Source organism: Rhinatrema bivittatum, chromosome 3 (genome assembly GCF_901001135.1).
Source record: "Rhinatrema bivittatum chromosome 3, aRhiBiv1.1, whole genome shotgun sequence".
Taxonomy (NCBI): domain Eukaryota; kingdom Metazoa; phylum Chordata; class Amphibia; order Gymnophiona; family Rhinatrematidae; genus Rhinatrema; species Rhinatrema bivittatum.
The window spans coordinates 446,984,085-447,011,014 of NC_042617.1; the positions used below are offsets into that span (position 1 = coordinate 446,984,085).

At 43.4% G+C, this 26,930-nt stretch overlaps 1 long non-coding RNA gene across 1 annotated transcript in view; it reads right to left on the minus strand.

Moving 5' to 3' along the window:
* Positions 1-3,257: 3,257 nt before the first annotated feature.
* Positions 3,258-26,930, minus strand: part of LOC115088823 — a 36,167-nt gene continuing 12,494 nt past the window's right edge. The window contains exons 2-3 of the long non-coding RNA XR_003855913.1: positions 6,566-6,652; positions 3,258-4,078 (exon numbers count right to left, since the gene is read on the minus strand). This is a non-coding gene — a long non-coding RNA (uncharacterized LOC115088823). The remainder of the gene's footprint in view (positions 4,079-6,565; positions 6,653-26,930) is intronic.

The following is a 26,930-nucleotide window of genomic DNA, read 5'->3' on the forward strand; positions in this document are numbered from 1 at the left end:
ATTTGTTTGAGTGTGCGTTTTGGATACGTTAATCTCCTTGTTGCATGTGGTGCTAGTGCATCCAACCGCATGTAAACCTGTGTGCTAGGCTGGACGCACTATATTGCATCAGCCCCTTTGATATTCACTGTTAGCCAGATAACTTATCTGGCTAACACAGGTTATGCCAAAGAGTTGTCCTAAAGTTAGCCAGATAAAGATATCCAGATAACTTTTAAGATAGTTGAATATATTCAGTGAATGGCTGCACTACTGAATATCCTGCCAAACTATGCTGGATGGCTAACTTTGCAAATTGGCCAGTGGCTCAATATTAAGAACATAAGAACATGCCATACTGGGTCAGACCAAGGGTCCATCAAGCCCAGCATCCTGTTTCCAACAGTGGCCAATCCAGGCCGTAAGAACCTAGCAAGTACCCAAAAACTAAGTCTATTCCATGCCACTGTTGCTAATAATAGCAGTGGCTATTTTCTAAGTCAACTTAATTAATAGCAGATAATGGACTTCTTCTCCAAGAACTTGTCCCCCAAGTCTCTATTATACTTTTAATTATTTCTTATATCTTCCTTCAGTGCTGTTCCCTGTTACGATTTTTGTGGACTTTCATGGAAAAAATCTTGGATGTCCAAACCTCTGTATATCTGTTTCCTCTACTGATTCTTTTGCACTAAGACCTGGAATAGATACTTCCTTTTCTGAACTTTTTGTCTCTTTTTCTCTCCCAAGGTGAACTACAACAATCCAAGACAACAAAATCAGCCATATATAATAAACTTTAAACAATAATAAAATGGCAATCTTAAATATCATATCACATGAATAATAAATGGCATCACATATAACAATTTTACAACACAATGCAAATTAAAATATAATACAAAACAATAAAACATGATGTTTATTATGTCAGAGATGACTGCATGCATTTGTCTTACAACAACAATGCTAAAATAAGTTGCTATGTCATTTGGATGAAAGTCCTACCGAACTGTATTACTAGGGTAATTATTATCTGCAATGTAACAACTTTGAAATTAAGTCTAATAGGGCCTATGTACTAAACTTTTTGTCTCATTGTAAGGGCAATTTTCAGACACTGTTGTGTAGGTCACCTACCTGGGTAGTTTTGTGATATTGGATTTCAAAAGAAAAACTACCCTGGTTGTTTTGCATTGAAAATTCAGCAGAATTGGAACTGTGGACTGTCGTAAATCTCCACAGGTAAGTTTTCCACACACACATTCCAGGTGTCTCAGACATAGTACCCAATCAGTGATGGGAAATATTCCCCGACATCCCCCCCCCCCCCTATTCTCAGGAGCCCCAATCCATGATGGAAGAATCAAAGATATCCTCCCACAGCCTCAATCTGATTCCCAAAGTGACTATTCAGTCTCTTCACCACCCCTTCTGTAAATAAATATTTCCTTAGATTACTCTAAGCCTACCCCCTTTCACCCTCATCTCATGACCCCTTGTTCCATCGAAAGAGGCACCCTTACTGTGCATTTATTTCTTGAAGGTATTTAAACATCTCTATCATATCTCCCCTTCCCTCCAGGGTGTACATGTTTAGATCTTTAAGTTTGTCCTCATATGCTTTATGGTGAAATCCATTGACCATGTTACTAGCTGCCCTCTGGAGCAACTCTGTTCTCTAAATATTCTTTGGAAGAATTGTACACAGTACTCCAAATGAAGTCTCACGAAAGGCTTATACAGAGGCAATAACACCTCCCTTTTCCTCCTGGCGATTCCTCTCCCTGTGCATCCAAGCATCCATCTGGCTTTCACTGTTGCCTTATCTACCTGTTTGTCTTCCTTAGGATCATCAGATATGATCACCTAAGATCCCACTTTTCTTTTGTATACAGAAGAACTTCATCCCCAGTTAAATTTCCTCATTTTTCCAAGTATAACGTTTTTTGTTTTTTTTTAAGTATCAGTGTCTCTCCCATAGGAAGTAATAAGAACAGCATAACAGCCCCAGTGTTCATGCCTGCACCTATGCCACCTTAGATCAGGAGTAATTATTTTTGGGTTTGAGAGTTAAAGGAACTGAATGAAAGGTATGTAGGCGTATGAGTGAATGGGCATGTCTGTGGGCAGCGGGAGGCATTATGGTGGCTACTTCTCATGCACCCTATGAATATCTTTATTTAAGCCCATCATGAACATTTTTTTGTGTGCTGAATATCTTGCTAAATTCTCCTTTTATGAAAGTTTATTTGATAAAACTTGATACTTTCCCACTGTTCAGCCAAAATGAATTTGGGTGCACATCAGATGCATGCCGCTACAAACTGTGTGAAAGAAGAGTAAGTGTGAGGGAGGAAAAGCAGGGAAGATGTGGGTCTCACCTCTCTTGTGAAAGAGCAAGAATACTGATAATCAGGAAGTCATTCCAGGAAACTCCAAAGAATGACCATACAGATCTGATTCAAGCCAAGACAGGGAGAGGGTGTGGTCCAGTGGTGAGAGCAGTGGCAGCTGACTCAGGAGAAATATCACAATTCAAGTTTAGATCCTGTTGTTTTGCTGACTCGGTATGACCTTTGACAATTATGGTTCTCTCTGTATGTCTCAGGTTATTACAAAGTAATTGAGTAACAGCAGAGTCATTCTCCTTTCTTCTTTCAGGGAAAATGGTGGACCTTCTATATTATAGGGACCTAAATATATTTTTCAAAAGATCTTGGATCCTTTGCAGGTTTTGATACCTTTCTTATTTGGGCTGATGCAATAACTAGAAAAGACTTTGGATAATTTATATGTCGCTCCAAGAAAAAGGTTTCACAACCTGCAAATAATCCGATTTTCTCCAAGAGCAGTACAGCTACCAGCCTCTGGACTTTCCAAAGCATTAATGGTAAAAGTGGTTGGATCATGGGTGAGTGAAAAGCATGTTAGATGAATGTGATTATTATGGTAGTGACACATCTATGACACCCAGAACAAAAGTTCAAAAACTGAATGCTGGAATTCACAATGCCAAAGAGTTTTATTCAACATTTATATTCCATTAATCTGAATATCTTGCTCTTAGCAAATCACTCTGGTTAACACTGTTATAATTAGGGATGTGCATCGGGTGCCCGATCGTTTGTGCTTTCGGGTTCATCTGGCCGCAGGAAAATCTCGTTTTCCCGTGGATTGGCATTTTTTTTAAATTAAAAAATCATTTTTCGGCTTAGTGTGTGCTAACGGGAACGATTTTTAATGAAAATTTGTGGAAAATGCGATCGTTTATCGATTTTACCAATATATGATGAATTAAGAAATATCGTACGATAATTTAATTCGTCATAAAAATGATGCACATCCCTAGTTATAATAACACTGAAACTCGCACCATCCACACTCAACAGAGACCATAACAAAGATGGAGACATATCAAATTTAATTATTCAGTGCAAAGATTTTCTCCATAGGCACAGAATGGGGGAAAGTCCTTTCTGAATAAGAGAACAAGAGTCTAGAGATGCATATAATTAAGCACACTCTGAATATAAACAAGCAGCTGGGGTGTGTATGTATATGTACATGTAAAAGATGTCTACTATATGGCTGTTTCTTGGATTGAAAATGTCCTTAGTGTTTCAAAGCGATTCTGAGCCAGTCCTGAATTTTACTAATGCCAATCCCAAATGCATTCTGGGGTCTGTTCTGCTGAACTGAGGAGGGGAAGGGAGTTCGAGAATTTGAACAGCAGCACTGGATCAGAATCTCACAATGACAGATAGCAAAGCTGGGAACAGACTCTTGACTTGGACTCTATAACATTTTTTAAATAAGGTGACATTAAGATGTCACATGCAAAACTTAAAATTGCCAAATTTATTTCACAGTTGGCAGGCAGTGAGCCATGCAGATTACAAATGGGCAAGAGGTAAGAAAAGAGTGGAGCGAGGGAAAAAGCTAAAGCAGTGAGTGAATCAGGAGAGGGAGGGCAGGAGAATCTCCATTCTTTAGTCACTCGTATTTTTCCTCTTTTTCTCCCTCGCACCCCCTCCCTCTTTGTTAAAAGGATCAACCAAGTCAGTTTTATTCATCAATTACTCCATATGTTCATTTTCTGAAAAAAAAAAAAAAGTGAAACCATCAGGAGGACACAATAAGTTCACTGGTTTCCTGCAATACGTCTACATAAAATGTCATCTTAGGGAGCCTTTCACAAGATGTGACATAATACTTTGTTTTGTTCTTTTTTTTTTTTTTCTAATTAATGGTTTTCCATGAATTACTCCAGAATTTGTGAATTCTGCAGTGTCTTGTGAAACCTGCACGTTACTGAACTTGGAAACCCATGATCTGGAAACCGGGGTGCAGGAATGGTACCATGGGCACAACTGGGCATGTTCTGTACTGCAAGCAGCAGGTCTCCACGGGCATAATATGAAACTGATTAATGGAAATGAAATCTGACTCAGAAAAAACCGTGATTAACTGTTTTCAACAGCAAATTCTAAAAAGGGAGAACATGGACGTAATTTTCTAAATCAATGAATTTCTCCAGAATCTAGATATAAAATCCAGAAATGAGTCAGGAATCAGTTCAAAAGATTTATGTGGTTAAATCTAACCAGTTAGAAATCCTTCCCCCCCCCCCTGGTTAAAATCTGACCACACAGAATTGCTCTGCACTTAGAGCACGCGACTTAGTAAGGGAGCAGGGTGCAATGGGGGGGCGTGGAAAGCAAGGTAGGCAGTGCTGGGGGAGGGCCCGGGGGGGGGGGGGGGCGGTGGCTGGTAGAAAAGGGGGGAACCAGTGCGGGCTGGCCCCCTTTTCGGCCAGGCACCAGCAGAGCAGCTGCATTCCCGCCCACCCTCCCACTCAGGTGGAATAGATAGATTTAGAATTCGGGGCCAGAACATTTGGTCCCGTCACAGCCCTTGGCGCTGCATGGTATGGTGACTGGCGGAAGTGACACCCCACCCCCGCATTTAGGAGGATCGAACAGGCGGATCGGGATGGGCAAGCAGCCTAACTGATCCGGCGCAGTCCCTCGATGCTTCAACGGCCAAGAGGGAAGGGAAGGGGGGGGGGGGAATGCTGAGGCGCTTAGAACAAACGACCCGATTTCCACGGTCGGGACGCCAGCAGGGATGCTATGGCTTTAACGGCCAGGTGTCAGCGACAGCTCCCTGATTTATACGGCCAGGGGGCGGGTGCGCGCCTCAGCGGACGTACATGCTTGGCACTTAGAAGCGGGGGCTGTTCGCCGGTCACATAAGTTAGAGTTTAGTGAGCTGTTATGCTGTTATATTAGTTATGTTAGTGTGATTGCTATGTTATTTATTGCTGGTTATTCATTTCAATGGGCTGCGTCTTTTTATTGTCCAACAATAAATCTGTTATCGGATGAAGTTGTGTGAGTCTGCAATAATTGGGAAAGGTTGGTGGGTGAGGGAGGGGGTAGACGCAGCCTTTACACTGCCCACATTGAAATTTAACCGGACTGGGAAGGGGCATGTCTGAAGTGGGGTTTTCAAACATAGGGCCTCATTTACTCAGTATTTTTCCCATAGACACAGAAAGGGAGAAGAGCCTTAGTAAATCAGGCCCTTAGTTGGTTAGCATAATATTTAGCTGACCAGCTAATTTTCTGCAGATATGTCCATCCACACAAATTGCTGTCCTAAATCTAACCAAACTGGTTGTATGTGATTTGTTCTAACTGCAGCTGCAACTTTTCCCAGTTAACTATGGCTGAATGTATGGACAAAGTGAACCAGGTGAAATTAGCCAGTTATCTCTTCCATTCAGTAGCACTTTGAATATCTACCTCAGTGTTTCTAGAGCTGTCTGGCTGACAGGCCAATTGCAGCTAGATACAAGGACAGATGATTGTTTCTTTATTCTTTCACATGTGGAGCTATTGGCAAAACAGTGGGCAATTATATTCTGAACAGTAATGTTATTTTCACTTTCGCTGCTAGGCTATATGACTATGAACATTGCAATTTTGTAATAAATTAGATCCAGGCTTCCCTATTCTATTCTGGTGACCCCCACAGACAACATATACTGGTCTCCGATACATGCAGATTTATCATTTGCATATTCATTGTGAATATCCTAAAAAACCAACAGGCTGTGGAGTCACCAGGACGGGTTTAAGAAGCTTTGAATTATATTCTAGTTTGCAGTAGAAACCTTTTGCTGTAAGGATATTCATTTTTCATCTTTTGTGGCCCCTGATGTTTGTTGCTAGATACATACAGTATATCGGTGTTCCCCAGCCTAGTCCTGGAGGCACACCAAATCTGTTCAGTTTTCTGGATAGGCTCAATGAAATATGCACGAGATAAATTTGCATACACTGGGTCTCTAATGTATGCAAACCTATCTCATCCATATCTGTTACAGATATCTTAAAAAAACAGGCAAGTTAGGTGTACCTTCGCTCCTCAGCACAGGGAAGGGAACCATGGTGCTGTGATGGAACTTTTAAACAAAGCACCATAGCAATTACAGCTCAGATCCAGCTGTGAACGGTGAGGTAAAATCAAAGCTAGGAATATAACAGGTAGTCTAGCCGCAAGAGGTTAAGGGACTCACCCATAGTCAAAAGATGCAATGAAAGAACTGAGTCTTGAATGCATGTCCCAGGATTTGTCTCGAATTATAGTCAATGTTCTTCCACATCTGTAAAAGAATGGGTGTTCATCAGTGATTCAGATAGTGGCACGGGGGGGCTAAGAAAGATCATGACATAAACCAGGGATTCTCAGACATGTCCTTGGCACCCTCTACCCCCCACCCCAGCCAATCGGGTTTTCAGGATATCCCTAATGAATATTCATGGGAAATATTTACATATATAGGAGGTAGTGCATACAAATAAATCTCATGCATATTCATTAGAGATATCCTGAAATCCTGATTGACGGGGGGGGGGGGGTGGTGGGTGGTGGTGGGGTGCAAGGACTGGTTTGAGCATCTTTGACATGAATTCTAGCATCATCTGCTGGAAGCTAGCAATGCCATGTCTCCCACAACAGATTTCTGCCATGGCACCACAGATTTTAGGATAGCTTCTGAAAGACTGCTATAGCTAGCCCTGGCAAAGCCATAGGTGACTTGCTTGTGGCAAATGGTACTTGTATTTCTCCTTCCCACTAAGTTTTGGTAATGGGAAAGAGTTGTGTGTGGGGTAAAGGATGCATGAAGCATGATTTGTGGGTAGATTTTGTGGGTAGTTTTCCCCGCAGTCATGGTAGGCAACCTAAGGATGGAGGTGGGGTAGGGAAAAACTATGTGCATACTTTCAATTTTCAAAAGTATGTGCCTGCACATTTACATGCAACAAGTTCTACCTCCTTGGGAGTAGGTGTAACTTACTGCACTTATGTCCATGCATGCACTGGCATAATCCACGGATTTTCAAAGCGGACTTATTGGCTAAGGTCTATGGATTTTTTGTACCCAAGGGTTATAGACTTATGGGGGCTGCTGAAAATTAGCCTCAGAAAGCCTCAGAAAGGGAAATTTTTAAAGGCAATGGGCCTGATTTTCAAAAGCATTTACATGCTTGAAATTGGGTTTTACATGTGTAATTGCAGTTTACCCATGTAAGTGGGCTTTTGAAAATTGCTACAATATACGCCATTGAATTGTCCATAGGATTTACCCATATAAGTGCACTTTATGTGTGTAAATTGCTTTTGAAAATTGCTACAACAGTAGTTACATTTACATGTATAAATCCTTTTGAATATTAGCCCTGTAATTCGTGCATAAAATAGCTGATGTGCGCACAAGTAGCGCTTATTTGCACTACCACTATTTTATAAATCTCACCAGTAAGTACTGGTAGACTAATAACTTTGCTCATATAAAAAAGGGGGAGGATTTGGGGGCAGGTCAGGGGCATTCTATGGCAGGGCCAACAGTTAAGTGCATAGATCCAGATTTTATAACCAGCAAACGCAGCACATATCAAGCTGTTCCCTATGCATATTTACTTCTGCTCTTTTTCAGGTGTAAGTCAGCATGAAACTCGTTATAGCCCAAAACTGACTGGATGAGGGGTCTAGGTAAACTGGGGGAAGTGCAGGCTGAAAAACCAGAGGGTTTGTGATGACCTAGAGATAGACTGGGCAAACTGGCGGATTGAATGGTATAACTGGTAAATTCCTTCACTCGCACATGCTATGAAATTATCTCACTTTGCAATGTAAAAGCCGACAAGTCCTAAGGACTAATCTGCAAATAACGTTTCCTAATGTGACTGCTTAAAATTAGGGGCGTAACAAATGCGCTCTAGATGTATTTTATATAATATGCATGCATTTATGCAGATGATATAAAATTCTAGTCTGCTCGTGCCCACTTACGCGCATGCGTGCGCTCATTTCAAAGTTACCATCTCATTGTACAAAGCACCTGTGAATTTCACATTTCAAGTTGTCTTCAATTTTTTCTTACTTGTATTAGCATGTCAATTTAGCCAACTCAAACATCATCTAGGTTGACATGGTCCCCACGGGATTTTAGTGTTGAAGTGTTGTGCTATGTACATTCGTAGGCGGAACACATCACTTTTTGCTACAGCATTATTTTCTATATAATTTCAGAGCTTTCTTCCAGACACTGCAGTGACAGCTGCCCTCTAACCTCAGCAGAGTATGTCAAGGACCTTGCACGTTTTTCACTGCAGTTGGCTTATTTGTCTTGCAGTGATTCTTTTGTCTTGCCAGGTTTTTGGTGTATGCATATGATCAGGCTTCAGGCTTTCTGTTTACTCTTAAATGGGCTGATGTAATAAGGTGTGCTCAACAGAGTACACAGTCTAATCCTCAGTTGGGCACACGTATTTTTTGTATGTAAACTTTACTGCCGACGAAACAAGAAGTTTTGTGCACAAAAAATGTACACATAATAAATGCACATACAGGTTAATGCCATTTCAGGCTAATGATGACATTAGTTATAATCCCCCAATGCAGAGAGGTGCGCTCGCTTACCTTGTATTTACTTAATGCTGGAAATTTTACTCCTGGTCAGAGGTGGAGTAACTTTTCTAGGGCCAGTGTTAGTGTATTGCAGAGGCTGAAGTTCTGGTGCTGGGAACCATAGCCGGGATTTTCTGCGCATAAAATATGATTTAAACACACAAAAATATTTTCTGCGCTGAAAACATTTTTGTGCTTATAAATCATATTTAAGATAGGAGCACAACAAAGTTAGAAGCACTAAGTTGTGCCTTTAACTCATGTGGGATTTATGTGCAGAAAACATTGTTTGTGCACATAAATCATATTTTATTTGTAGAAAATGATTTGTGCACATAAACTATGTTTCTATCACTTATCTCATTCAAGAAGATCCAGACATGAGCTCATGTTTCAAAGGGTCTGTTTCGGGGGAGTCACTGGTAGTCTCGATCTCTTGATGTAACCGCTGCATATCCATCTCCAGCGCCACTGGCATACATAGCTAAATATTTACATTTTAGAAGACAAGTATGCATGTAACAGTCAATCAGAATCTGATATATAAATATCTTTCATTGACCATGCAAAAATGCACTTGAGCTATTATTTGAATTAACCAATCAAAAAAAGGATGTGATCACTTTGTATTAAAGAAGTGTATTCCAATCAATTGTTTCATTAAGATCATTGGGAGAGACAGCATGCAAAACAAAAATCCAATGTTGTTCCCCCATCTCCCTAATCCCCCAACACCCCCACATCCCAAACCCCCCCTAAACTTCCCAACCTCCGTCTCCCTATCCCTTGAATCCTGATGTGCCCCTCCCCCCACCTTCCTCCTTCCCACAATGTATTTACCTGTGGAGGTAGGAATTTCAGCGATTACATTTCTGCAGACCCCCGGATGGGGAAGAGCCGGCCCTGGCAAAACCGGAAGTGCCTGGGCTTGCACATGTAAAAAAGTTCACATGTGCTAAATTTCCTGAGTTTGTGCAAATTTGTACGCTTAGTGAAAAATCCACGTGTACTTTAGTGGGCACGGATACGTGAATTTCAGAAGCTGTGCAGATACAGCCACAAAGATTCTAAAATACCATGGTAAATCTGCATGGACCCATACACACACACACACAAAAACACACACACACACACACACATATATATATATATATATATATATATATATATACTGCCACATGGAATTGTTTGAAAGTTATCCTCCCTATGTAATAGTTCAAAACTCTTTTTTAATTTGCCCTCTGCCAATGTTTGCTTTTCAGACTGAATTTCTATGCTTCTCCCTCCCCTGCTTCCCACCTGGAAAAAGACTTCCTACCAATCCCTTATCTTGGAAATCTTTCACACACTCTGGCCAAATGGACTTTTGAAGTCACTCAGTTCTGCAGACATTAAGGGCTTGATTTACTAAGCTTTCATTTTCCCTCCATAAATACATGGGAGAATAAAGTCTTAGAAAATCAGACCCTGCCTTGCCACAGCATTTGGGCTCTAACAAGTAAGTCTAGGAGGTTTCAAAATCTTGGTGACAAAGATATGAAAGTCTGAGTCTTTATCTATCAGGACCCACCTCCTGCAGAAAAGACTCTTGAGTCAGAGGCCATTCTGCCTCTTCAGGAGAGAGGCAAAAAAATACAAACAATTGTTAGAAGTTTTATGGTCCCTGCCAGTTCTTACATTGCTTTGTTAACCCATTACACTCATCACTCAGTAAAAATTTTGCTAGCAGTAATTTTTTATGGGTTATCATAAGGCTTGGGGATAACTGCACAGAGCAGCAGTTACTACCCTTAAGAGACACATGGTGGTAATCTGCATGGCATGGCAGAAACCACCATAAGAAGCTTGCTGGGCAGACTAGATGAACCTTTGGTCCTTTTTCTGCCATCATTACTATGTTACTATGTTACATTTGTTGCGGAGCGCGCCCTCAGGCCCTGTTAGGAGTGCAGAGGCACGGTCCTATCTGAAGTAGGATGTGAGCCCTTGGGTCATGGTGAGGCTCAGGGAGGAGCCCCAAGACACACCGCGAGAGGTGAGCAGGTACGAGCATGGGTGGAGCAGAAGCAAGGCTGGACTGAAGACAAGGCGATGATTTTCCGGAACAGGAACAAGGCAGGCTCAGACCTCCACTGGACCTCCACTCACCAATGAGACCCAGCAGCACAATGCTGGTCTCGAGCGTAGCCCTCTGGCCACTCAATAGCCCTTCTGGACCTGTCACTTGGGAACGACGAGTGAGTGAGGCCAGACGGAGGCTGAGGACAGGAATATGAAGACTCAGACAAAGACTCAGACAAAGACTCAGGATACTCGGAGGATTCAGATGAAGACTTGGATACTCAGGAGACTCGGACAAGAATTCAGGTTGCTTGGAAGTTTCAGGCAAGGATTCAAGAGTCAGGCGAAAGTACTGGGTGAGAACTGCATCGCAGCACGCCCTACACAGCTGCCCATGGCTGGTCGTGGACCACGCTGGATGCAAAGCAGACTCCAGGCGAAGAAGTGGAACTTGAGACTGGAACATGATGAAGATTCAGTAGAGGCCTGCACCGGGGCGCACCCTACACAGCCGCCTGTGGCTGGTCGCGGACCACGCTGAAACGGAGAAGGTTCTGGCAGAGTCTTAGGCATGGACGGAAGAAGGCACAAGGGAACTCCGTAGACCGGGACAAGATTCAAGACTCAGGTTACTCAGAAGCAAGGCATTAAAAACAGAAGTCTCTCGGAGGCTTGCACTGCAGACGAGAAGAAGGCCTTGTACCACGAAGCCCCCTACACAGCCTTCCTGTGGGCTGGTCACAGACCACGACATGGCACGCCAAGAGAGGTGGAGAGACTAGGGACCTGGGAACTGGACAAAGGGCTAAAGATGGGATGGACGAAGTCAAGACAGGAACATCGGACATCAGGAGCAAGGAACATGGCACCTCAGGACATGGGACATCTGGGCATGGAATATCCGGAACATCAGGAATGAAGACAAGTGATGAGGGAGCTCCAACGAGGGACAAGACCAGGGACATCAAGGAGACGAAGTTCAGGAACATGAAGAACAATGAACGAAGATCCATCAAGGCACAGGAGATCATGGAAGACCTGGATCGGAAGGAAGATCACAGACGCTGTACAAACCCGATCCAAAGGCACGAGGAACAGCAGCAAGGCCCTTTTATAGGGCTGAAGTAGGAACACGCTGATGATGTCATCGATGAGGTCTGCGGGGCTTTTCCCGCCACTGGCCCTTTAAATGTGCAGGAGAGGCGCGCGCCCATGCCTAGGAAGAGCTGGAAGAGGCAGACACGCTGGCGGTCCGTGCCACTTGGGAGGCCCGAGAAGAAGCGGAAGAGGAGGCAGGCACCAGCAAGGACGGCTTCCCTGCCTCTTGAGGACCCCGGCAGTGGCTCCAACCGCAAAGAGGAACATTGGGTGGCTAAGTCCTGCTGCTCAGAGCAGGAGATGGCTGCGGCCATGGAGGACGGCGTCGGACTGTCGCGTTCCGGACTGAAGGTAGGTGGGGAACTGCCTGTGGCTCGTGGGCACCACCATAACAACATTCCTCTATAACACACAAATAACAGCTTAAAAAAGATCATTTGTCACAAAGTAGCTAAAAGATAATGGGGTAGATTTTCAAACCGCGCGAATTGGCGTACTTTTGCTGGCGCATCAGGCGCAAGCAAAAGCACGCGGGATTTTAGTAGATACGCGCGTAGCCGTGCGTATCCACTAAAATCCTGGATCGGTGCGCGCAAGGCTATCGATTCCGTATAGCCGGTGCGCGCCGAGCCGCGCAGCCTACCCCCGTTCCCTTCGAGGCCGCTCCGAAATCGGAGCGGCCTCGGAGGGAACTTTCTTTTGCCCTCCCCTCACCTTCCCCTCCCTTCCCCTACCTAATCCACCCGCCCGGCCCTGTCTAAACCCCCCCCTTACCTTTGTCGGGGGATTTACGCCTCCCGGAGGGAGACGTAAATCCCCGCGCGCCAGCGGGCCGCTTGCGCGCCGGGACGCGACCTGGGGGCGGGTACGGAGGGTGCGGCCACGCCCCCGGACCGCCCCGGGCCGTAACCACGCCCCCGGGCCCGCCCCCAAAACGCTGCCGACACGCCCCCAAAACGCCGCGCCCCCAAAACGCCGCGCCGACCGGGCCCGCCCCCGACACGCCCCCCCCCAGAAAACCCCGGGACTTACGCAAGTCCCGGAGCTCTGCGCGCGCCGGTAGGCCTATGTAAAATAGGCGCACCGGCGCGCAGGGCTCTTAAAATCCGCCCCTAAGGTTTCAGCTAGCCAAACCATACACAGGCATCAACAGGGTGGTCAAAGAAGGAGAAGATTTTTACATGTGGAAGAAAATCAGGGCATATTAGCCCTTTCCTGTCTGTCACATCATTCACTAAAAAGGATGCTTTCCCCCATATTTGAACATGTAGTGGACAACTCTGTAATCATGAAGCTTGCTGTCTGGCTATCTGTACAAATAAGATGGTTTTGAGGCTAGAGTTCCTTCTAAAGAAATATAAAATTAAATTGTATTGTGAATAGCACTAGCAACAAGAACTAAGATTTACAAATATGAAATAAGGGACTAAGACTTTTGATTGCTTCAGGAAGTGATTGGGTTTTAGACACTCTGAGCCTGATATTGAAACAGCAGATATATGGATAAGAACTACATACCCGGCTATCTGGCAGCTGCTGAATATCTGGGTAAACTAAGCAGCCACTAAATAGATGGATAAGTCACTTATCAGCTATCTTTTAGCCATAGAAAAAGTGGGTGGGCAATGGGTGGATAGGGGGTTGTGCTACTTGGTGAGAAAATTAATGTAATTGCTGCTAAAATGGAGGATAGTGCATTTTCTGGAATCCAATGGATTACAAGATGCAAGGCAGCATGGTTTTTACCACAGGTAAATCTTGTCAGATGAATCTGATCAATTTCTTTGATTGGGTGACCAGAGAGCAGGATCAAAGAAGAATGCTAAATGTAGTGTACTTGGATTTCAGTAAGACCTTTGACACAAGACATGGGATCTACTTAATGTTTGGGTTCCTGCCAGGTACTTGTAGCCTGGATTGGCCACTGTTGGAAACAGGAAGCTGGGCTTGATGGACTCTTGGTCTGACCCAGTATGGCATATTTCTTATGTTCTTACAATTCCGCATAAGAAACAGAAATAAATTGAACATCCTTGGAATGAGATCTAGAGTGACTGATTGGTTTAGAAACTGGCTGAGTGGGAAGTGACAAAGGATAGCAGTAAATGGAGTTTTCTCTGAGTAGGGGAGTGTAACTAGCGGTGTGCCTCAGGGATCGGTCCTTGAACCAGTTCTTTTCAACATTTTCATGCGACATAATGGAAGGATAGTTGGGAAAGGTTTGTCTTTTTGTTGATGATACCAAAATCTGTAACAGAATGGTCATCCAGGAAGGTGTGGAAAATACAAGGCGGGATCTGTTGAAGCTTGAGGAATGATCTAGGGTCTGGCAGCTAAGATTTAATGCTAAAATATGCAGAATAATGCATTTAGCATGCAAAAACCCAAGGGAGAGGTACAGTATTAGAGGTGAAATTCTAAGCACAAAGGAAGAGTGGAATCTTGGAGTGATTGTATCTAATGATCTTAAGGTGGCCGAACAGGAGGATAAAGTGACGGTAAAAGCCAAAAATGCTTGGCTGCAGAGGGAGAGGAATGGTCAGCAGAAAAATGGAGGTGATATTGCCTGGTGAAATCTCATTTGGAATACTGAGTACAATTCTGGAGACTGCACCTCCAAAAGGATATAAACAGGATGGAGTCAGTCTAGAGAGTGGCTACTAAAATGAAAGGAGGCTCTAGAACAGTGATGGCCAACCTTTTGAGCTCAGTGTGTCAAAATTCATAAAAAAAACCGAGCATAACTCGGGTGGTGTGTCACTTCTAGAAAAATCCATAATTTTGTGATATTTGTAGCTCTAATCAATAACAAAAAGTTATAATTTTAATATGTACTGTATTTATTAATAAAGCAAAAACAAATAATTCATTACCTTACCTGCTTAGTGACTTTTTTGTTGCTGAATTTCATTGGCTAAATCTTCAATTGAAGGTTGGTATTTCGTACACTTCAAGTCCAAGCAAGCGTTACAAACTTCATCTGTCAGTCGGTTTCTTTTATTGGCTCCCATTCATTTTCACACCACTCCCTCCCCATCCCCCAGACATGCACACATTCATTCTCACACACACAGACCCCCAGGCAGGCACCCATGCATTCACACACATACACCCCCAGGCAGAGTCTCATTCATACACATGCACACACTAAAGGAAGACCCCCCTCTCTTTTGCCAGCAATCTCGGAACCTCTCTCATTCCTCTGCTGTCACTGTCACTGCTGCCACATGGCTATTGGGGAGGTGCCGATTGCTGCTACTGACAGTGAAGCCCATTCTGCTGCCTCCTCTGTGCAGGCCCCGTGGGCTTCCACTTTCTCCATGCTGATCTCGTACATTGTGAGATCCGTAGAGAAAGTGCTATTCTTGCACATTCCCAAAGATTACATGTGCCAATCACTAAAAAGTACTTTTTTTTTTTTTTTTTTCCTTTGCTGTCTGATCTTAGTTTTCTAATTGGTTGGTCACAGGCTTTTTTTTTCCACCTTCCCTTTCTTATTTTTTTGCCAATTCCTTTTATATTGTCTTTTTTTCTGTTTCTTTTCTCTCCATCTTCTTCCCTCAAACACACAGTCAGGTTCTCATTCTCACATGCATTTCTCTTTCTCACACACACACAGGCTCTCACTGTCACATGCTCTCTCTCATACAATCATTCATACACACAGGCTCTCACTGGCACATGCTCTCTCTCTCTCACAAACACACAGAGGCTCTCACATGCTGTCTCTGCAAACATTCAGGTCTTCACTCCCACACACAGTCTCTCAGCTCATCTCAAACACGCACACATGCACACTCTACAGACCCTCAGTCTCTCTCTCACTTCTGGGCCTCCTCTTCGCGGGTCGCTGCAGGATGGGCTCTGCAGCGGCCCTGATCTTCTCGGGCCGCGGCAGCCCTGCTACCGGGCCTCTTCCTCTTCTCGGGCCGCTGCGACTTGGAATTCGCGGCGGCCCGTAAATGCAAATCCTGCTCCTCTTCTGCACGCGCTGATGCTTCACCTCTTTCCTGCCCACGCGGCTCCGGCAACGTTTACTTCCGGGGACGCACAGGCAGGAAGGAGGAAGAGCATCAGCGCGTTTAAATGCGATCTTTGTCTTGAGCCTCCTCGCTGCGCCGCATGAGCCTCCCTGCGGCCGGGGGCATTGGTGGAGGGGTCTGGAGGGTAGGGGGATACTAAAAAAACAAAATTTAAAGGGTCGGCGCAGCTGAAAAAGAAAAGGCTCGGCGCAGCCGATAAAAAAAAAATAAATTCCCGATAGTCCTTGAAACGCTGCGCGTCAGCAGAAACGTCTTGGCATGTCACCTCTGACACGCGTGTCATAGGTTAGCCATCACTGCTCTAGAATGAGGGGTCATGCAATGAGTTTGAAAGGGGGTAGATTCAGGACATGTTTATTTATTTATTTATTTATTTTTAACTTTTATATACCGACATTCTTGCATTAAATGCAAATCATGCCGGTTTACAGTGAAAAAGCAGGAAAAAATTCCTTAGTCGAATACAATGAAACAGCTTAGTTAACAAAGGAAACATAAAAATACATTTTTACATATACACAAAGGTTTGCACGAAGGGGTGCACAAAGGGGAGAGCCCCTTTGTCGCGCCCCTTTGACGCGCGATGCCTGGTGTTGAGGCTGTCTTAACTGTTTCTTTACAGAGAGGGTGGTGGATGTGTAGAACAGCCTTCCCATGGAGTTGTTGGAGACAAAAACAGTATCTGAATTCAAGAAAGCGTGGGATGAATACTAGTGGTGTGCAGTGAGTTGTTTTTTTTTTCGTGTTGTTTTCATTTCGTGTAATTTTTTGCTTGATTTCATTTGTAAAATGGTTCACTGACTTTTTATGTTTTCCCCCCATTTTCGTGGTTAGTGCGCACTAATGCAAAACTAACAAAAAATGAAATTTAGACGTTTTCCTTTTGTTGGTTCCAGCGAAATAAAACAAATGCACATCCTTAATAAATACAGGTGATCTCTAAGGAAGTGATGGGAATAATAATGCTAAATTAATTGAACAGATGGGCAGAATGGATGGGCCACACGGTCTTTTTCTGCTGTAATGTTTCTGTGTAGATTGTTGCTAGGTGAAAATGAAGAAAGGCATGGCAGCGTGTTTCTAGTGCCCGCTGGGTTGCATGAAAACTTTCAAAGGGGAAAGGAAAGAAGAGACCCGTGAACGGGCTTTTTCCCTCGCAGGTCCAATTATATGGAACTCTATTCCTTTATCCTTAAGATCCTTACCTAATAACAAGGGGTTCAAAAAAGCCTTCAAGCACCATCTATTCAAGCTAGCATTTAAAGACCTATGTGAGCCATAATCTCTTAACCCTATTATCCTGCCTCATTTCTGCCCTCTTATCCTTTTTTTCAGCCAGGCTTTAACACCCAGGCCAGTGTCTGTTTTGTTTTAATGATAAATGTTTTATTTTTTTTTTATTGTTTGATTATGATTGTACTACTTGTAACCCACCCTGAACGTTGGAGGGCGCGATTAATAAATTGTTTTAAATAAATAAATAAATAAATGTTGCTAGTTAATTGGTTATACCACTACTCTCAATTTCACTCTGATTTATGGTTCCAGAGCTGGTAACATCTCACCCCAGAAAAGGTGATAAGAGTTTGAAAATATGTCCAGTTTTACTTTTAATAGCTTATTTATCGTACTTTATGAATTTATTGATGGTTAATTGGAAAATTTGATGTCATATTGATTAATGTTTATTTGATGTTCTCCTTAACTGTTGGTCTAGACCGTCAACTGATGTTTAATTATACTGAAATAGTATTAGTGCTGTCACTCCAACTCCATGCTATCATCAAATACTAATGCAGACCTTTCTTTAAACTATTTTGTTGAAAGGAGCATATAACCACAACAATACTGCATCCAGGTATTCAATAGGCCAGCGGAAAGTATGGAGAATGATGAAAAGCAGAATGAGGCCGACATTGCATGGTGATTGATGTTATGGCTTGTTTAACATGGGCAGGTCATTGCCTCATCCCTCTTTCACTGCCCGCTTCTTCAGTTGAAGAGCACAATTGTACAGATTCAGGATGCCACCTGCAAAGATCCTTGCAACAATGTACTGTTCTTAGATTGATCACCTGGACCCAGGCCAGAAGGAACTGGTAAGTCAGCCCTGGCTTTTCAGCTTATGTATAAAAAGTTTATGTAGGAAGTCAGGCACTTGACCTAAACATGCACGCCAGATAATCTCTGGTAACTTTCCTTTTTTCCAGGAAAACGTTCAGAAGCATTGACCCAGGAAAATCTCAAAATTGGGCTTCTCTTGCTGACTAAAGTATGCCTGAGCTTCAACATTGATAGAGGGGTGAAAGAAAGGCATTCTGGGGGGAGGGGGAGTTGGGGGGTTGATATTTAGGTTGATAAAGAAAACAGAACACATGTGTAACTCATGCTTACCAACTATAATGGAACTCAAGTGTCCCTTGTGGACTTGTTAATGTTCTGTGTCGTTTTTATCTAAGCGTGCTCCAGTTTTGAGAAAGTAACTCCTTAGAGGGTTTTGGAATAAGCAAGATCTTTCTCTCCAGCATGTAACCCTGGAGGGCCTTCCTCCTTGTAGAGCATTTGTAAATTCCAGGGAGAGAAATGCCAACTGGTTCATTGGGATCTCCTCTTGCTGAGGCATGGGGAAAACCCATCCTTTTGTGAGTCCCATGAGGTTGCATCAGTCCACTGTGTAATGAATTCTCTGAGGTATGATCTGCATTGCCTGATGTGGATTATCAGTTTTCATCAGGCAGAATTAATATCCCTGGGGGATTTCACCCATTAATAATGTGTTAATGCTGCCAAGGATTTTGTAATCATCCACAGATTATGGTTACTATTAACTTGGGCTCACTAAATATTGCTGGCTTACAATCCCCCTATTAAAAGGAAAAAAAAATGTTAAATGCCCTTAGAAAACAAAAGATCAAGGTAGCCTTTTTTTCAAGAAACGCATTTAAATGACTTAGAACAGCAGAAATTAAAGAGAGAATGGGTTGGGCATTGTTTTTATGCGACCTTCACTACCAATCAAAGGGTGCTGCTATTTTTATTAGTAAAAGCATTGAGTTTACTATGGAAAGAGTGTTCACGGATACAAATGGTAGATTTGTGATTGCTGGAACGTGATCCTGGTAAATGTATATGTGCCTAATGTGTATTCTCATTCCTTGGTGTCCAAACTCTCCTTATGGGAGGAATACTCGCTTATAATGGGCAGATGGATATCACTGACAACCCTATAGTGGATTGTAAACCACTAAAATTGCCTAATGAACATCAACGAGATATGGGTGTTGGTTTCTTATGTAAGGAATTGCAGTTGATTGATTCCTGGCATGCATTACATTTGGAGAATAGAGAATATACCTGTTTCTCCCATGTGCATAATATTTATGTTCGGTTAGATTATATATTATTGGCTGAACATCTTTATTCTAAATTGGAATCTAGTAATATACAGGAAATTCATTTTTCTGATAACAATATGGTGGTCTCCTCTCTTATCATTGCAACTGGGGGGAGGCGCGTTTCACAATGGAAAATGTCCCCTTCCTTATATGAAGACAGGCGGTTGCCTCCTTTCTCAAAGACAAATGGAAAGAATCTGTAGATTTTAACACCTCAGCTGATATTGATGCTAGAGTTTTTTAGGGAGCAGCTAAAGCAATGATGAGAGGTCATATATTGGCTTAACAAACTAATAAGAGGAGAGAAAGACAAAAAAGTCTTGGCCCCCAACTAAGAAGGTGCAAGAGCTTAAAAGATTACCTGTGAGGGACATGTCTCAAGCCACTAAAGAGGAGTTGATAGGGGTGTGAAGAGAACTGAAATTTGTGCTGACGGCTAAGATGCAGCAAATGTTAATGTATTATAAATATAAACTGTATCAATGGGGAAATAAGTCGGGTAAACTTTTAGCTAGACTGGTGAAATCTGATCTTGGTGCTAGGGGGTTAATAACTCATCTCAAATACAATTCGCAAGATTATACACATACTGATGATATTCAAAACATTTTTGTACAATATTATAAAATGCTATATGCAGTAGGGCCCAGGGCTGAGCATGTGCGTAGGTACTTCTTTGAGGGTTTGGAGCTTCCCAGGCTGGAGGAGGCGGCTGAAGAAAGTTTGGAAGAGCTTATACAGGAGCTGAAGATTTTGGGGATTATAAAAACCTTGAAATTAGATAAAACTCCAGGACCAGATGGACTGGGTCCTGAATTTTTTAAGATTCACTCTAGTCCCTAAAAGATGTGTTCCTTGTGGCTTGTGAAAGGGGCACCTTCAAAGTGGGCCATAATCTGGCCACGGTGGTCTTATTGCCCAAACCGGGTGATGTGTTTGTGGCACTGTGGACCCTTGGTCGCTGTGGAGATGACTCCGCCCACGGGGAGGGGCCCCATGGGGAACCACAGCGATAGGCTAAACTCAGATAGCAGACACGGAATGAATGGAAGGCTTTATTGTACTGCTGTAGATAGATGGTATGAAGCAGGAAGAGAGGTGGGGACCCGCGGTTCGGGCAATGCCGAGCCTGGTGGGTGGAGTTGGAGCACCGGATCGTAGAGGTACTCACAGGAGTGTAGGCGTCTTCCTGGTAGTGAGATGGTGGGACCGAAAGTCCATGGTACAGGATACATAGACTGGTAGGCCCTTGATGAGCGAGTACCTGATAGTCAGGAGATCCTGAAAAGAATAAGAGAGAGAGAGACCCCTGAGGAGTGGTTGTCTTAGTTAGTAGAGGCCCCAAAGGGTGATGGAAGCGAGAGACCCCCGAGGAGCGGGTGTCTTGAGCTTCTAAAGGAGCGAGGCCCTTGGAATGTAGAGCGGCGTCTAAGCGTGCAGCTTAGAGCGGTCAGAGTAGCTTAAACCGAAGTCCTTGCTAACTCAAAGGTGGTAGCGAAGCGGAGGCTTTAAATATTTTATTTATTTATTTATTTAACATTTTTATATACCGACCTTCATGAAAGAAATTCATATCAGATCGGTTTACAAATAACATGAGGGGAATAACAAAGTCAACCATATAACAAGAAATGAAAGTTACATATAACAAGGGGTATTAACCTGGAGGGCTAGGATAGCCGGAGCGATAGAAGGCATAACTGAACAAGTTAGATAATACAATAATATGATGAGAAGAGGCATAAGTGTATAGGCTACACTTGTCAGAGAGTTTAGGTAGGAGTCAGTGTCTGAATTAGTGAGGAATTGCTGGATCTGTAGGTTAAGTGAAGGCCTGGATGAAGAGCCATGTCTTAAGTTTTTTACGGAAGGTAAGCGGGCATGGTTCTAATCTGAGTTCTGTGGGCATCTTGTTCCAGATGGCTGGGCCAGCTGTAGAGAAGGTTCGTTCTTTGGTTGATGATAGGCGAGTAGATTTCGTTGTAGGGGGTTGCAGGGTGCCTTTATATGCTTCTCGAATCGGTCTGTCTGATGAGTATAATTTGAGGGGAATCTGGAGGTCTAGTTGTTGTTGGTTGTGAATGACTTTGTGGATTATAGTGAGAGCCTTGTGTAATATTCTATATTTGATTGGCAGCCAGTGCAGGTTCTGTAGTATGGGAGTGATGTGTGTTCCTCTGTTGGTATTAGTCAGGATTCTTGCCGCAGCATTTTGGAGCATCTGTAATGGTTTGATAGATGAAGTAGGGAGCCCGAGGAGAAGAGAGTTACAGTAATCTGTTTTGGAAAGAGTGTGACTTGGAGCACTGTCCTGAAATCTTGGAAGTGGAGGAGGGGTTTGAGCCTTTTCATGACTTGTAATTTATAAAAGCAGTAATTTATAAAAGCAGTAATTTATAAAAGCAGTCCTTGGTAGCGATATTTAGAGATATTTTAGCGATACAAAAATATCCGGAGGTATTGATGTCATGCGGTGGGGACACCCCCGAGGTTCCCGCCATGACGTGAATTTGAACATAGCAGATGTGTGCGCGCGCCCTAGGAGGCCACGGGAGTGAGCATGGCGGACTGGAATGCCCAAGCTAAGCTGGAGACGCCGAGGTCCTCAGCACTCGGCACCGGAGGCAGCCATCCTGCCCAAGGAGGAGGAAAAGGGAAGAAAAGAGGTAAGGCAGAGCGGTCGCAGCTGTCTGCGACCGACGGACGCAACACCAGGTATAGACCCTAATTACCCTGAATTATACCGTCCCATTTCCTTATTGAATCAGGACCTCAGAATTCTAGCAGCTGTCTTGGAGGACCAATTGAACTCCGTGATAAAAGCTTGGTGTACCAAGACCAACTGGATTTATTAAATGTAGATTATCCAGTAGAGATGTGAATCGTGTCCTCGATCGTCTTAACGATCGATTTCGGCTGGGAGGGGGAGGGAATCGTATTGTTGCCGTTTGGGGGGGTAAAATATCGTGAAAAATCGTGAAAAATCGAAAAAACGTAAAATCGCAAAACCGGCACATTAAAACCCCCTAAAACCCACCCCCGACCCTTTAAATTAAATCCACCACCCTCCCGAACCCCCCCCAAATGACTTAAATAACCTGCGGGTCCAGCGGCGGTCCGGAACGGCAGCGGTCCGGAACGGGCTCCTGCTACTGAATCTTGTTGTCTTCAGCCAGCGCCATTTTCCAAAATGGCGCCGAAAAATGGCGGCGGCCATAGACGAACACGATTGGACGGCAGGAGGTCCTTCCGGACCCCCGCTGGACTTTTGGCAAGTCTTGTGGGGGTCAGGAGGCCCCCCCCAAGCTGGCCAAAAGTTCCTGGAGGTCCAGCGGGGGTCAGGGAGCGATTTCCCGCCGCGAATCGTTTTCGTACGGAAAATGGCACCGGCAGGAGATCGACTGCAGGAGGTCGTTCAGCGAGGGTTCCGGCGCCTCGCTGAACGACCTCCTGCAGTCGATCTCCTGCCGGCGCCATTTTCCGTACGAAAACGATTCGCGGCGGGAAATCGCTCCCTGACCCCCGCTGGACCTCCAGGAACTTTTGGCCAGCTTGGGGGGGGCTCCTGACCCCCACAAGACTTGCCAAAAGTCCAGCGGGGGTCCGGAAGGACCTCCTGCCGTCCAATCGTGTTCGTCTATGGCCGCCGCCATTTTTCGGCGCCATTTTGGAAAATGGCGCCGGCTGAAGACAACAAGATTCAGTAGCAGGAGCCCATTCCGGACCGCTGCCGTTCCGGACCGCCGCTGGACCCGCAGGTTATTTAAGTCATTTGGGGGGGGGGGTTCGGGAGGGTGGGGGATTTAATTTAAAGGGTCGGGGGTGGGTTTTAGGGGGTTTTAGTGTGCCGGCTCACGATTCTAACGATTTATAACGATAAATCGTTAGAATCTCTATTGTATTGTGTTCCATAACGGTTTAAGACGATATTAAAATTATCGGACGATAATTTTAATCGTCCTAAAACGATTCACATCCCTATTATCCAGTAATAATGCATTGAAGGATATTTTAGCGATACAAAAATCTCTGGGAGCTAATCAGGTAGGAATGCTGGTGAGTGTGGACCCAGAAAAGGTTTTTGACTGTGTTGAATGGCACTCTCTCACATGAGTTTTAAAACAATTTGGTATGGGGGGGAACAGTTATTAAATGGATAGAATTACTTTATAGTGCACCACTGATACAACTGTTAGTGAATGGGACTTTGTCAGAGCCTTTTGCTCTTTGTACAAGCCCTCATCTTTTCAAAGACAGACTACTGTAACACTCTTTTACTAGGATTACCTGCTTCTTCAATCAGTCCACTCCAACTTCTCCAAAATTCAGCCACCAGAATCTTAACCAACACCAGAAGAACAATTTTAAAGGACTTACACTGGTTACCGATCACCTACCGCATCCAATTTAAAGCCCTGTCTTTGATTCATAAAACTCTCTATAATGACACCCCACAGAGATCCACCAGGTCAGCAAACAATGGATCATTACCAGTGCCATCCCCAAAATCTGCACATTTGAACACAGTCCATGAAAGAGCACTTTCCATCGCTGGTCCATTATTATGGAACACTCTCCCTCAAGATCTACGACTTGAACCAGATATTAAAGCTTTTAAGAGAGCACTCAAAACATGGCTATTTCAACAAGCTTTTCAGTCTTTGAATCTATTTTAAATCTTTATTTTACTACTAACTTTAGTTCTTTTATAATTTTAAGATATGTTAAATTTTTACTTTATTAAATCTATGTATTTCATTTTACTGATTGTTTTTAAATACTTTTAATAAGGCATTTATAACTAAGCTGTACACCGATGTGATATTTGTTTATGAATGTCGGAATAAAAAAAACCCATTAAATAAAAAAATAAATTGTCGAAGTATGAGACAGGGGTGCCCACTGTCACCGTTGCTGTTTGTACTATCCCTTGAGCCATTGGCTATTATGCTTCAGGCATTGCCACTGTTTGGGGGTATTTCTATCAAGCGCCTTACAGTCAAGTTGGGGTTATCTGCAGATGGCATGTTGCCAAAAATCCCAAAAATCTGTTGCTTTTGCAAGTCCTCAAATTAATTACAAAAAATCTGAGGCACTTCCACTCTTTAGTTCATTGCCTGAGCAATGGGAAGTTTCTTTTCCACTTTTATGGTCCAAAGATCGATTACACTATCTGGGTATCCAATTGGCATGCACTACGTCAGAATTTTATGATGCTAATTTTGGCACCATACTTGAGAAAGTCAAAGCCCAGCCGAGGAGATGGCGATCTCTTCCGTTAGCGCTGAAGGGGAGATATGCCCCAGTTAAAATGGTGATCCTGCCTAAATTACTTTACTGTATGCAGATCTGCTGTTAGCTCCTTTATTTGGAGCAATAAGAGAGTGTGAATCAAAGATGACAGTTTAAGATTGGAGAGGCAGCAAGGAGGGTTGGCCCTACCTGATTTGAGGATATATAATATATCGTGCCTTCTCTGTTATATACAAAACAGAATCTCTAAACATAGTAAATTTGGTATGGATAATCTTATGTTGAATAGGACTTTGCCTAATGAACCTTGCCATTTGCTGCATCTCCCAGGAAACAAGTTTGGTGCAAACAGTCTTTTGGTAGACAGCTAGGAGGAAAACATGGCTTTGGTGGATGAGGTGTATAAACCGTAGCACCACTGTTTCTCCTTTTTTAACTTTGGTTGAGAACAGTGATTTTCTACCAGAACTGGAGGGGGGATTATTTAAAATTTGGGAGAATAAAGGCTTGTATTCTTTGGAACAATGGGTAGACCCGGAAACACTCCATCTGTACTTATTTCAGCAAATGCAAGACACTTGGGCCTTGCCGAATGCGCAGTTTTTTGCTTAACTGTAGGGACGGGATTATTGTTTGAAGATAAGCACAGGAGATATGAATCAGAGAGTAGGATTAAATGGTCAGTTTTCTCAGTGGAAAAGGGTAAACAGTGGAGTGCCTCAGGGATCTGTACTTGGACCGGTGCTTTTCAATATATTTATAAATGATCTGGAAAGGAATACGATGAGTGAGGTTATCAAATTTGCGGATGAAACAAAATTATTCACAGTAGTTAAATCACAAGCGGATTGTAATATATCACAGGAGGACCTTGCGAGACTGGAAGATTGGGCATGCAAATGGCAGATGAAATTTAATGTGGACAAGTGCAAGGTGTTGCATATAGGGAAAAATAACCCTTGCTGTAGTTACATGATGTTAGGTTCCATATTAGGAGCTACCACCCAGGAAAAAGATCTAGGCATCATAGTGGATAATACTTTGAAATCGTTGGCTCAGTGTGCTGCAGCAGTCAAAAAAGCAAACAGAATGTTAGGAATTATTAGGAAGGGAATGGTTAATAAAATGGAAAATGTCATAATGCCTCTGCATCACTCCATGGTGAGACCACACCTTGAATACTGTGTACAGTTCTGGTCGCTGCATCGTAAAAAAGATATAGTTATGATGGAGAAAGTACAGAGAAGGGCAACCAAAATGATAAAGGGGATGGAACAACTCCCCTATGAGGAAAGGCTGAAGAGGTTAGAGCTGTTCAGCTTGGAGAAGAGATGGCTGAGGGGGGATATGATAGAGGTCTTTAAAATCATGAGAGGTCTTGAATGAGTAGATGTGAATCGGTTATTTACACTTTCGGATAATAGGACTGGGGGCACTCCATGAAGTTATCAAGTAGCCCATTTAAGACTAATCGGAAAAAATTATTTTTCATTCAATGCACAATTAAGCTCTGGAATTTGTTGCCAGTGGATGTGGTTAGTGCAGTTAGTGTAGCTGGGTTCAAAGAAGGTTTGGATAAGTTCTTGGAGGAGAAGTCCATTAACTGCTATTAATCAAGTTGACTTAGGGAATGGCCTATGCTATTACTGGCATCAGTAGCATGGGATCTTCTTGGTGTTTGGGTACTTGCCAGATTCTTGTGGCCTGGTTTGGCCTCTGCTGCAAACAGGATGCTGGGCTTGATGGACCCTTGGTCTGACCCAGCATGACAATTTCTTATGTTCTTATGCTATCCTTAGTGGATGATGGGGAAAACATTTTGGAAACACCCCCTAAGTTTTAACAAAATAGCGGTTTGGTCCATGCATCTAAATTCTAAATTGCCAACCTCTCATCTATCTCAGTTGGCTCAGCAGTGGGATACCGATTTGGGTGCAAGAGTTAGATGGGGCACATATACATCTGGCATTTTCTTTGCTATAGAAACACTTAGTCGCAGCCAATATACATGAAATTCAGTATAAACTTCTCCACAGCATATATCTTACAAGAGCACTTCGAGTCACAATGCGCTTATGGGAATCGGATCAATGCCTCAAATGCAGTATACATAGAGGTA